Here is an 11,117-nt window from a genome sequence, read left to right on the forward strand (position 1 = left end):
TAAAACAAGGATTCGATTTAGCTGCACTACTGTTTAATCTGTATCTAAGTGACATTGATGAATTATGTTTGGATCCTATGGTGTCTGCAGCAAGGTGTGGTCAGTTAAGGCTACACTGGTTAGCCTTTGCTGATGATGTAATTTTATTTGACTCTACTCCTTCAGGTCTTCGGGTAAAACTTTAACTCTTCAAAGAGTTTGCTTATGAACAACCTGAAACCAAACCCAGCAAAAACTGCAATGATGGTCTTCAGTACTCTGAATAAATCTAAGCGGTACAGCTGGAGACTAAATGACACTCGCATTGCTACAATAGACGAGATGACATATCTTGGTTATATTATCTCCATGTGCTCTTCAACAGAGTTATGGCTTAAAAGGATAAGGTTAAAAACCAGGCCTCTGTTGAATCAAATGAAGTTTATTTTTGCAAAATATTGTAAATTCTCATTGCAACTGTTGCTCATGTTTCTTATTTTAAAGGTTGAGCCAGTAATTCTTTATGCTCTCGATATATGCCTTAATGAGCTAGGCAAACATCTTGATGTAATACAGGGTAGCTTGTTGAAAGCTGCATTGCGCCTCTCACTTGCCATCCCGAATTGCATAATTAGGCACAAATACGGCTTGATCTCACTTTCATGCAGAAATAAATGGCGAGATCTTATTAACTATTCAAAGATGTCAGTTCCTATGAAGAATTCCCTCTATCAGGACTTCCATGTAATAATTAATGGAGAAAGCTACGGTTCGATTATGCAATTACAAAAGAAAATGTGCAGTGGCTTGTCAGAATTGCATTTGACTACTGAGGATTTATCTCAGGAGACCAGTGTTAAACATTATTTGAATCTGACTGGAGCAATACATTGGAAGCTATGAAGTGTTACTCTACATATGCTGAGTATGCAATATTCACTAAGAAGAGGATTCTACGCGGTACATATATTGCAATGTTTCCTTGCAATAATGCCCGTTTTCAATATATGCATTTTAGACTGAATCAATATCGCACTAGGGCAAGGATTAAGCACTGGGAGAACCCTCCTTGCAAAAAACGGGATGGCTCATGTTGCTTTCCTGGGTGCGTTGAAATGAACGAAACACTTAAGCATCTAGTACTTGAATGTATCCATTTTAAGGTAGGTAGAACAACTCACTTGATGAAATTTGTAAATATTGATTTTGCGGATGCAATTGATTTTTTATGGAATAGGCTGATGGTGGGAATACACATCCTGTTAATCTTCGCATTAGTGAGATTGTTAAAAATAATCGTAGATGAATTGGTAAAATTCGATTTAGGTTAAGAATAATTCTGTAAAAAAACGTTTTGATGGAATGTAAAGTTTACTTTTGATTACTGTTCATATATTGTTTATCTATTGTTCTTCGATGATCTTAATGTTTTTAGGGATTGTTTTTGTGATTTTAGGATTACATGTTTATAATTTCAATTGTAAACAGTATGTTAAAATGATGTGATCATTTTGACGACTTTTTGTTAAGGTTTTTTAAACCATAAATAAAAAATACATACTTTATACATAGAATCCTCCAAATGTTCACACAAACTGAGTTAATTCTTCATAGGTCAGCACATATATAATCGGGAGTATCAGATCATTTATCAAGGGAGAGATGCCTGCCTAGAGGCCATCTCCTTTCCGGTCACATTCAAAGCTGACAGGTGGAGGTATTCTAGTGCAGATGTAACATTTACAGGGCGGGATGCTTAAGGGTTACATGGGAATGCTAAAGAAAGTTCAAGAGAACAAAGACCGTAACCAGTCTTCTGTGAGCCATCAATTGATTGCACCAATTGCATAAATAAACAAATAAAGGGTTACAAGGGCAATAGATGATGCAGGATGAACCCAAGAGAAACATGGCATGATAGGATAAATAGTGTTGGGGACATGACATGAAACAGTCCAACGAACGCGTGGTGTGAGCAATCACAAGTCTTTATTGCTTCCATGTACAAGTTCAACCAGCAGGACACATGGGGTGAAGTTACCCCCTACCGATAAATAAGTGGAGTGTAACATTGCACCAGCAAGGAGCTCACATTCATCACTACAAGACTCAGTGTCAGTCCAATCACATGCTAGAACATACACAGGCCATCCCATTAGGTCAGTGAATGTAGTGCCGAGGAGGAAATTCGGCCACCTGAGGATTGCGATAGAGGGGGAATTCCCAATCAGTTAAATAGGCTATACATGAATATGATACTTCACATAACTACTATGCAGCACCATACAATGACTGTAGGTGTGAACCCTAATCCCATGGGGGAGTAAGGGGAGAAGTGGGGGCAGGATATTCTCTTGCCTGGGCTACTGAAATCGGGTGCTGGCGAGTTCTATGTCAGCCTGATGTTGGGGGGCATAGGTGGGACTGGGAAGGGTCCTCTTGGCTTTGTCTCCAGTATAGACAGCAGACCCATAGGTTGTTGTATGAGTAGATCTTCGGGCTTGCCAGGTTGCAGAGGAAGAGCAGGGGAGAAGTTCACTTCTCCAATGGTGCGTAGTTCAGCAGCTTCTCAATTAGGTCAACATGTGATAGGAGCATCCGCCTGCAGCAGTATCGCTTCAAACCTAAGGCATCCAGGGCATCCCTGAGGAGAACAGAGCAAGAAAGGTAGTCAGGATTGTTCTAGGGAAGCTTAGTACCATATATGTACCTAGCAGCAATATGCCAACCTACACTGGTTCTAGAAAGCAGCAGAGGGTCTGGAGAAGAATCTCCAATTTACAGTACCAAAGAACATTTGTCCCACTTGTCTGTTGCACTAGATCTCTGTACCTAGTCTCCACAGGGCATATCCTAAATTACTTCCCCAAAAGGGCTATGCATCCCTTGTGGTTATGGACTATAGTTGCAGCAGTGTGGTACAGTAGAAGTAATAATTGAATCCAGTTCGAAAAGACATCCCCACAGCCACTGTAGTGAGTGATTCAAGTCATGAGGTAAATGAAAGCTTGCAAAGCTGTACTTACCCCTCAGTGTACTCTGCCTGTAGGAGACCCAGGTATGCTTCCCATTTATTGCCAACCACCTTTCCACAGGTGAAACATCTCACAGGAATAATCATAGTTCAGCCTCTGCAAAAATGGTAAGCACAGTTATAGCAGAGACATTTCTTAGCCAGACAACTTTAAAATCTTCACAGGATCTAATAAATATAAGGACATTTTATTGCTATAGTAATGTTCTACTTTGGAAAATCAGATTTGCTCACCACCAGGAAGCATGAGCTGTACTCGTTTGGCTGTAATAGTGCATCTGTGAGCACACCCTTCAGCCAAAACCAATATTGCTCATTGTTAAGATGGATTTCTAAACTCTGACCTAGTGGGCAGAGGTTTAGGAGGCCATCCTAGTTTAGTGGATCAAAGGAACCTTCTGGACAAACCAGACCAATCTACGATAGCTTGGCAGGCGGTCAAGACTAAGTCTCAGCAGAGGCGAGAGTGATCGGAAGCCCACAATGAGCACACAGTAAAACTCCACAGAATACTCAGATGTACATGAAAAATACATTATAGGTCTTTATAACTTACGCGAATAAACCACAGTAATAATAAAAGTTACCACACCCGCTTTTCATAATGTAACATGTAACGCATTTAGCATAATGCAGATGAAGGGGGAGAAAATAACCACAACCTGCAACAGGAGAGGTAAGTTCAACACAGATGTTGCATTAGGCAGTTCTTTGAAGTCAATCCCTATCTTATTCAGTCCAGCCCTAAGAGGCGAGGAGCCTTATGCTCAAAAATACGGCAGTGCGTTAACAACGCGTGGTTGTGCGCAAACTGAGAAGCGGGTTCTCTTCACGGAGCTGTAGCTGTTCAGGAAGGGCTTTGAGGCGATGAAGAATAAAGCCCTACTCCTTGAGGAGGGTCTCCCCTTGCAGATAGAGCGACGTTTGGAGTTGGGATAAGCTGGGGAGCGCCAGCTAGCCCAGCTAAATTGAGTATCTTTTCTGGGATTCTCATGCGTAAAACATATGGATGTGCCAGGGGGCCACCAGTAAGTGATGCAAGTACTCACCGACCCTCGACACGGTCCGGGCAAAACTTTGCCAGTCCAGCCCAGTTCGCTAGTAGGTTTTCCCCCTGCAGTTACAGGTCACTCCGGTTTGCAGCGACTGCAGGACAGTAACCTTTTCTGAGCTCCCGAAGAAAGGAGAAGCAAAGTTCCGATGCAGCACATCTCAGGACATTGGAGGGGCGTGGGGGGGGAAGGGGAGGAGGTCTGCAGGCACTTATAGCTACAGACACCAAAGCGGGCGACACAGGGACCGCAATAAATCACGACCCGGGGGAGCCAGGACAACGCATTTTGGCAGGAGAGGGCTCATGACCACAAGTAAGCGATGCCCCAAGTCTCGAGTCTCAACTCGGGACGGCGGCGCTCCTGTACAGGTTGGAACTGATCAGTTCGCTGGATGGCCCAGGAACACTTCCGAAGAGGCTCTTTGCAAGGGTCAGCAGGAGGTGCTGGGAGTAATTGGTCCCACTACTCCAAAGGGTAAAAACACCCTTGCAGGCCTTCTTGATATGATACAAAAGCAGGGGTCTGACAGGACACTAGCAGGGTCAGGATGCCAAACCTTCCAGAACATCTCCGGCGGTTCTAGAAGTCTGCTCTTTCAATCATGATACTTGGTTCCTTCTGTAGTTTGGTGTGAACTTCAGGTGATCGACCTGGCATGGATGCAGAGGCCCTTCTCTTATCCAAGATTAGATTTGCGCTCAAATCTAGGATAGCCAATGTAAGATCTGCTCTCTTGCATGCACGCCAAGTGTGGGCCAATCTGGCCCACGTTGGTTCCAGTCATTCAGGCCTACCAGACATACTGGCACCAGTAGTGTGGATTGGGACCAGACAGTCCCAACCCTCTTCCTGGGTACTAGCACACGTGACATGCAGGAGCCTGCGAAAGATGCAGTTTTTGCGGGAGGCTGCATGCCCAAATAAGAAATACCCATGTCTCTCGACCTGGGGGAAGAGAAAGGAACAAAATGGCCATAGGGAAGAACAAAAGACTTTGTGGCACAGACATTTTTGGCACTGGCCAGTCTTGGCCCAAAAGCAGAATGGTCCATATAAGCGAAGTAAAAATACTTTGCTGCCACCAGTTCATACTAGGCACACTTGTACAAACACCAAAATATTTTTAGAGGGTGGCTGGGACCATAAAACAAAAATGACCCTGATGTGCAGTACTGTAAGGTACTTGGCACATATATAAAAAGTTACCAACAAATGGCAACATAGTCAAAGATTAAGGGAAACAGTTTCCCAGTACTGACAGCCTGAAGGATGTGTCAGTTTCCCCATAACAAATTAGCAACAGCCCAGAGGAGCAACGCTGAAGGCTGTGCACCACTGGTAAAAAAGCCAGGTTAGGTAAGCCAAGCAAAAGCAAAACGTTTGGGGGATGGGAGGGGCATAAATGGAGGGAAAACTGCACTCACACTCTTGGTCTCCAGCACATGCTTGGTGTAATATGTGGGTACTGTGAAGAAGTCTTATCTTTGAAGCCAGTGGACGGGACTGAGGCGACCCTGGAGGTCAGGGCATAAACACCCAACTCCATGCAGCAGCCATGAGAGGAGGTCGGAGGGGTACACATTGGTTTCTTCCCAAGCAACTCAGTCCATCCATAACTTCATAAATGCTTCACATTTTACCTATGCCAAGCAACCTTAGTAGTGGAAGGGTAAATATCAATTTCAGGTACCTAACAGCTTCAGAGTTTGTAGGCTGCTCAAGATAGCAACTTGGTTTTTGGGACTACGTACCGCTCCCTTTAGGAAAAACAAAGATTGAAAACTGCGATACTATAGTTCAGAGGATTACTGTATAGTTCTACTCTGGTTTGTTGCAGCTCCCTTGCTGCCAATTGCTCACCCTCCCTTGTTAGCGCCCCACTCCTTTTTCTGTGTTCTTCTTCCAATGATTGTAAAGCACTTCTTTTGCTTCCTGAAGTTAGATCCGTGTTCAATGAATACATACAACCCCACCTAAATATGACTAACTTAAAGGTTTCATCCGCAACAGGTATGGGTGTGGAAATAAGTAAAGACAAGCAGAATTGAAAGGGGCAAAGACTAGGCGGGGGCCTTGGGAGCCAAGACTAGGAAGAATGGGGCCAAAGGCTAGGTGGGGGAGCAGTGGAGCCAAGGCTAGTTGGGGAGCCGAGAGGGGGAGATACACAGGGAGACTGGGGGGGAATAGTGGGGGAGGTGCAGTGAGGGGCAGTGAGGGGGAGGGGAAAAGGCTAGGTAGGGAGCCCGGATGGCCAAAGGCCAGGTGGGGAGTCCCGATGGCCAAAGGCCAGGTGTTGAGCCCCAGGGGCAGTCAAGGCTAGGAGCCCCAGGGCCCAAAGGCTAGATGGGGACCCTGGGGGCCAAAATGCTATGTGTGGCTGGATGTGGAGCCCGTGGCAGGCAAAGGCTAGTCAGGGGCCTGCGGGCCAAAGGCTAGGTGGGGAGCCCAGAGGGGGAAAATGTGTGGCTAGATGGGGAGTCTGGGGCGGGCAAAGGTTAGGAGGGGAGGGCCAAACGCTAGGCAGTAAGACCGGGGGCCAAAGGCTAGGCAATGAGACAAGTCAGAAATGTGCGGACACAAATTTATAGTTCTCACAAAGTGCCATTTTATTAAATAAAAAGGGATGAGACAAAAACCTATCTTTCCCTAACCTAATGATAAGGTCCCTGCCTAACAAACTAAGGCTTAGGAAAAATTACTTAGTGTCCAAAAAGTATCTGACTTGCACAACAAAATTATACAGAGTTTGATAGGCAGTCTTAGTACCTCAAAATAAATTGGTTACAATTCAACAGCTTTAAGCAATACTTCTTGTGACCAGGGTTGGATTCCCTCGCCCCGGATCAATTTAGGAATACCTTGAAGTATGAGGAGGGTGACAAAATAGCCTTGATCACACACATATTGCTAACTGATTACTAACCTGGAAGGTCAAGGCTCACCAGGTACCCTAAGAGAAGTTGCTAGTAAGTTTTACAGGCCTTACTGGGAACTTGAGATGGGGACCATCAGCTAACTTGGTGGGCATCAAAGGAGCTCTGGCAAGTTCCTCTGGATCTACCAAGGTAGAATCCATCACCGTTCTGCTGGCCCCCCTATCCCTAAGGGCAGGAGTGTCTACTCCATTGATCAGAAAACTGTCCTTAAAGTAGTGCTTGGTGTTATCTGGAATGCTAACATAAGCCTCAGACCAGGGAAACTTGGAACCCAGGGAAACTAGGACTACCTCAGATTCTATCCCACTGCGGCAGGAGTCTGAGGAGAAGGATGCCCCGTGATCTCCTCCTCATAGGAGGGCAAGGCCAGACTCAGAGTGGACCCCCAAGGTTTTGACTTTAAATCTTGGGTCCCCCCTACACATTGTCATTGGCTCCACAAGCCACACAAGATCCACTCGGTCTTGGGACATAGGGAGGCTTACTATAACCAGACTTCTGTTTGGGAGGATAACTCCCACTATCCTGAACATTCTCTTGGGACTACCCTTGAAATTCTTTTTGTGGCTCTTTTGTGAGGAAGTTTTATCAGATCCCCCACCCTCTATCTTTCTGCTTTTTCCCCTCCTCCTGCTTACCAGGAGTAGACTTGTCCTTCTGGGACACTCTGTGTGACACCCATAAATCTGCTGCCATGGCCAACTTCTTTGGATCCAACTCCTTTGAATCAGCCAGGTGCTTCTTAATCTTAGGGGAACAAGATGCAAATATATGTTCAAGCATAACTAAACATATCATACCCTGAAAGGTGGAGACCTTATGGCCTTCAACCCAGCCAGTCAAGTTCAAGGAATCATTAACATAGGACGACCACGTGTTACATTCTTTCTTTTTGTCCTCTCTAAACCTCTTTAGGTATTGGGCAGGAGTCTTTCCAAACCTTAAGATGAGAGTTTGCTTTAATTTTGCAAAGTCTACTCTTTCAGCCTTAGACATCTCCATAATAGCACTGAGGCCAGAATGGGGTAGTCGACTGAGCAGCCATGCAATCTTGTCAGCATCCACAACCTCTTGAACTTCACATGCATACTCAAATGCAGTCAACCAGTACATAATGTCATTCTTCTCATCATATACACTGCCCAGATCTTTAGGAAACCGTGGATGAGAGGAGGACCCAGACCCAGGTCCAGATGCTTTGGAGGAGGCATTTGAAACCTGAAGCTTGGCCAGTTCCAACTGGAGATCCCTGGCCTTCTGTTTTTCTGCCTGCTCAACTTTCAGCGTTGCCATGTTGAACTCAAGCTCCTTCTGCCTAAACAGCAGTTCTTGCTTCTTGAATTCAAGCATGTCATCAGCATCAGAGCTGGCAGAGGAAACCTGGGACAACACATCTCTGTCATCATGGGCACCATTGACAAGTGCAGCGATAGATCTGGCAGACCAGTCAGTGAGAGCAGCCCCACCACCTTCTGCACTTGGTCTGTGGTAAAGGCATTGAGTTGCAACTCTTGCCAATCCATGATCACTTCACTCTTTGTATTTTGAGCAGGCAAGCCTCTCTCTCCGTCATTCCCAGCACACCAGACATCCTGGCACCCAGGATGTGTACTGGAAACAAGTCCAGCCCACATCCTGGACGCACACCCACAATGCATGCAGAAGCCTGCAAAAGCTTCGGTTTGCACAGAGATCTGCATGACCAAATAAGGGTTTTCCAAGGTCTGCTTGATCTGGGGAAGGCAAAGTGACAGGATGGCCAAAGGACAAAACAAAGGTCCCATGGAATGGCCATTTTGGGGCAAAGCCACTGTCCGGCGGTAAACGCGATATGGACCACAAGAAAGGCTTAAAAATATATGTAAAATAACAGCTGCCACCAGCTCTGTCCAAGGCACATTTGTACTTCTACCGAAAAATCATTTGAGGGTGTCTAGGGCCTTAAAAATGAAAGGAAGACCCCAGCGCACTGTACAGTAAGGTACTTTGTCCACCGTTAACATGTTGCTAAAAACTAGCAACAAAGTGAAAGGGAAACAAAGTCTCCCAGTACTGACTGTCTTTAAGGGCATGTCAGTTTCCCCAGAACAAAGTGAGTGAAAAACCCAGCAGAGTACAGCATAAGGCTGGGCTCCACTGGCAAAAGTCAGGCTAGCATGGTCAGACAACAGCAAACATTTAGGGTGGTTCACAACTGGAGGGAAAATTACACAAATCGAAATCTTTCCTAACACCGGGGCCAAAGGCCAGGTGGGGGGCCAAAGGCCAGGTGGGGGGCCAAAGGCCAGGTGGGGGGCCAAAAACCAGGCAGGGCACCAAAGGCTAGGTGGATAGCCCAGGGGCTAAAGGCTAGGCAGGGAGCACAAGGGCGTGTCAGGGGGCCTAGGAGTCAAAAGCTAGGTGTGCCTAGACAGGGAGCCTGGGGGCACCAAATGCAAGGCGGGGAGCGCCGGGGAACCCCGGGGAACCAAAGGCTAAGCGGGCTAGGCAGGGAGCCGGGGGGAACTAAAGGCTAGGCACGGGGGCCAAAGGCTAGTCGGGGTTGCCCTGGGGTCAAAAGCTAGGCAGGGAGCCTGGGGGCTAAAGGCTAGGGGGGAGCCAAAGGCGAGTCAGGGGGCCCAGGGGTCAAAAGCTAGGCTGGGCTAGGCAGGGCAGCAGAGGCCATAGAGGCCATAGGCTAGACAGGGAGCCCAGGGGCACCAAAGGCTAAGCAGCGAGGGCGCCGGGGAACCAAAGGCTAAGCAGCGGGCGCCGGGCAACCAAAGGCTAAGTGGCCCTAGGTAGGGAGCCCAAGGCCAAATGCTAGGTGGGAAGCCGCGGAAGCAAAGACTAGTTAGGGAGCCGGAGGAAACAAAGGCTAGGTGTGCAGCCTGGGGGCTAAAGGTGGGCTGCCTGGGGGCCAAAGGCTAGGCATGGGGGCCCGGTGAGACAATGGGTAGGGCCAGGGAGCCAACGGCTCGGCACGGGGGCAAAAGGCTAGGCAGGGAGCAAAGGCTAGGTGGCCAGGGTGGGGTGCCAAGGGTTAGGCATGAGCCCAAAGGCTAGGCCGCAGGGGGCAAATGGTTAGGCAGGGAACCCGGCAGGGCAAAGGCTAGGCATGGGGAACACCAGGGGGGGCCAAAGGCTAGGCATGGGGAACCCTGGGGGGGGCAGGCATGGGGAACCCCAGGGGGGGCAAAGGCTAGGCATGGGGAACCCCAGGGGGGGCAAAGGCTAAGAGGGGATAGGAGGGGGCCAAAGGCTAGTGTTAGGTGGGGAGCCCAGGGGCCAAAGGCCAGGGGGTGGCCAAAGGCTAGGTGTGGAGAAAGGGGGCCAAAGGCTGGGGGGGCAGGGGCTAAAGGCTAGTTGGGTGCCCAGGGATCAAAAGCTAGGCTGGACTAGGCAGGGCAGCAGGGGCCAAAGGCTAGGCGAGGAGCCTGCGGGCTAAAGGTTAGGTGGGAGCCAAAGGTTAGTTGGGGGGGCCCAGGGGACAAAAGCTAGCTGGGATAGGCAGGGGGGAACCAAAGGCTACGCAGGAGATGTTAGGACAGTTTTTCTGAAGTCCAACTAAGGGCTTAGTAAAACCATTAAACTGAGGCAGTACAAGACTCCACTCTTAGTATAAGGCTGAGTTCATGGTATCGTAGACGGAGCAGCCTGGCTTATTTTAGGAGGGAGAGAGGGCTGTAGAATCAGTACAAAGAAATAGTAATACAAATGGTCCAAAGAAACACCGACACACTTTTATTAAGGTGGATTTCTAAACTCTGACCTGGTGGGCAAAAGTCTAGGAGGCCACCCAAGATTAGTGGAACAGGGGAACCGTCTGGACAAAACCAGACCAATCTACGTTAGCACACACAGTAAAACTCCACATACCCTTAGAAAAGTGTATATCAAAAATACATGTATCATAGGACTTTATACCAAAACACAAATAAACCACAGTGATAATAATTACCACACACACTTTTCACTATGTAACATATATACAAAATGTGTTTAGCCTAATGCGGATAAAGGGGGAGACAACAACCACAAACTGCAAAAGAAGAGGTGAGTAAAACACAGTTATCACATTAGGCAGTTCTTCAAGTCTATCCCTAACTCATGCATCCAGCCCTACGAAGTGGG

General features: G+C 47.4%; 1 long non-coding RNA gene across 1 annotated transcript; it reads right to left on the reverse strand.

The window, feature by feature from the left end:
* Nucleotides 1-1,951: 1,951 nt before the first annotated feature.
* Nucleotides 1,952-3,110, reverse strand: LOC138452875 (uncharacterized). Its single transcript, XR_011260322.1, has 2 exons — nucleotides 3,006-3,110; nucleotides 1,952-2,623 (listed from the first exon to the last, which is right to left on the reverse strand). It is a non-coding gene; the product is annotated as an uncharacterized lncRNA (long non-coding RNA).
* Nucleotides 3,111-11,117: the final 8,007 nt, after the last annotated feature.

Source organism: Ambystoma mexicanum, chromosome 1p, assembly GCF_040938575.1.
Source record: "Ambystoma mexicanum isolate Mex_15411 chromosome 1p, UKY_AmexF1_1, whole genome shotgun sequence".
NCBI lineage: Eukaryota > Metazoa > Chordata > Amphibia > Caudata > Ambystomatidae > Ambystoma > Ambystoma mexicanum.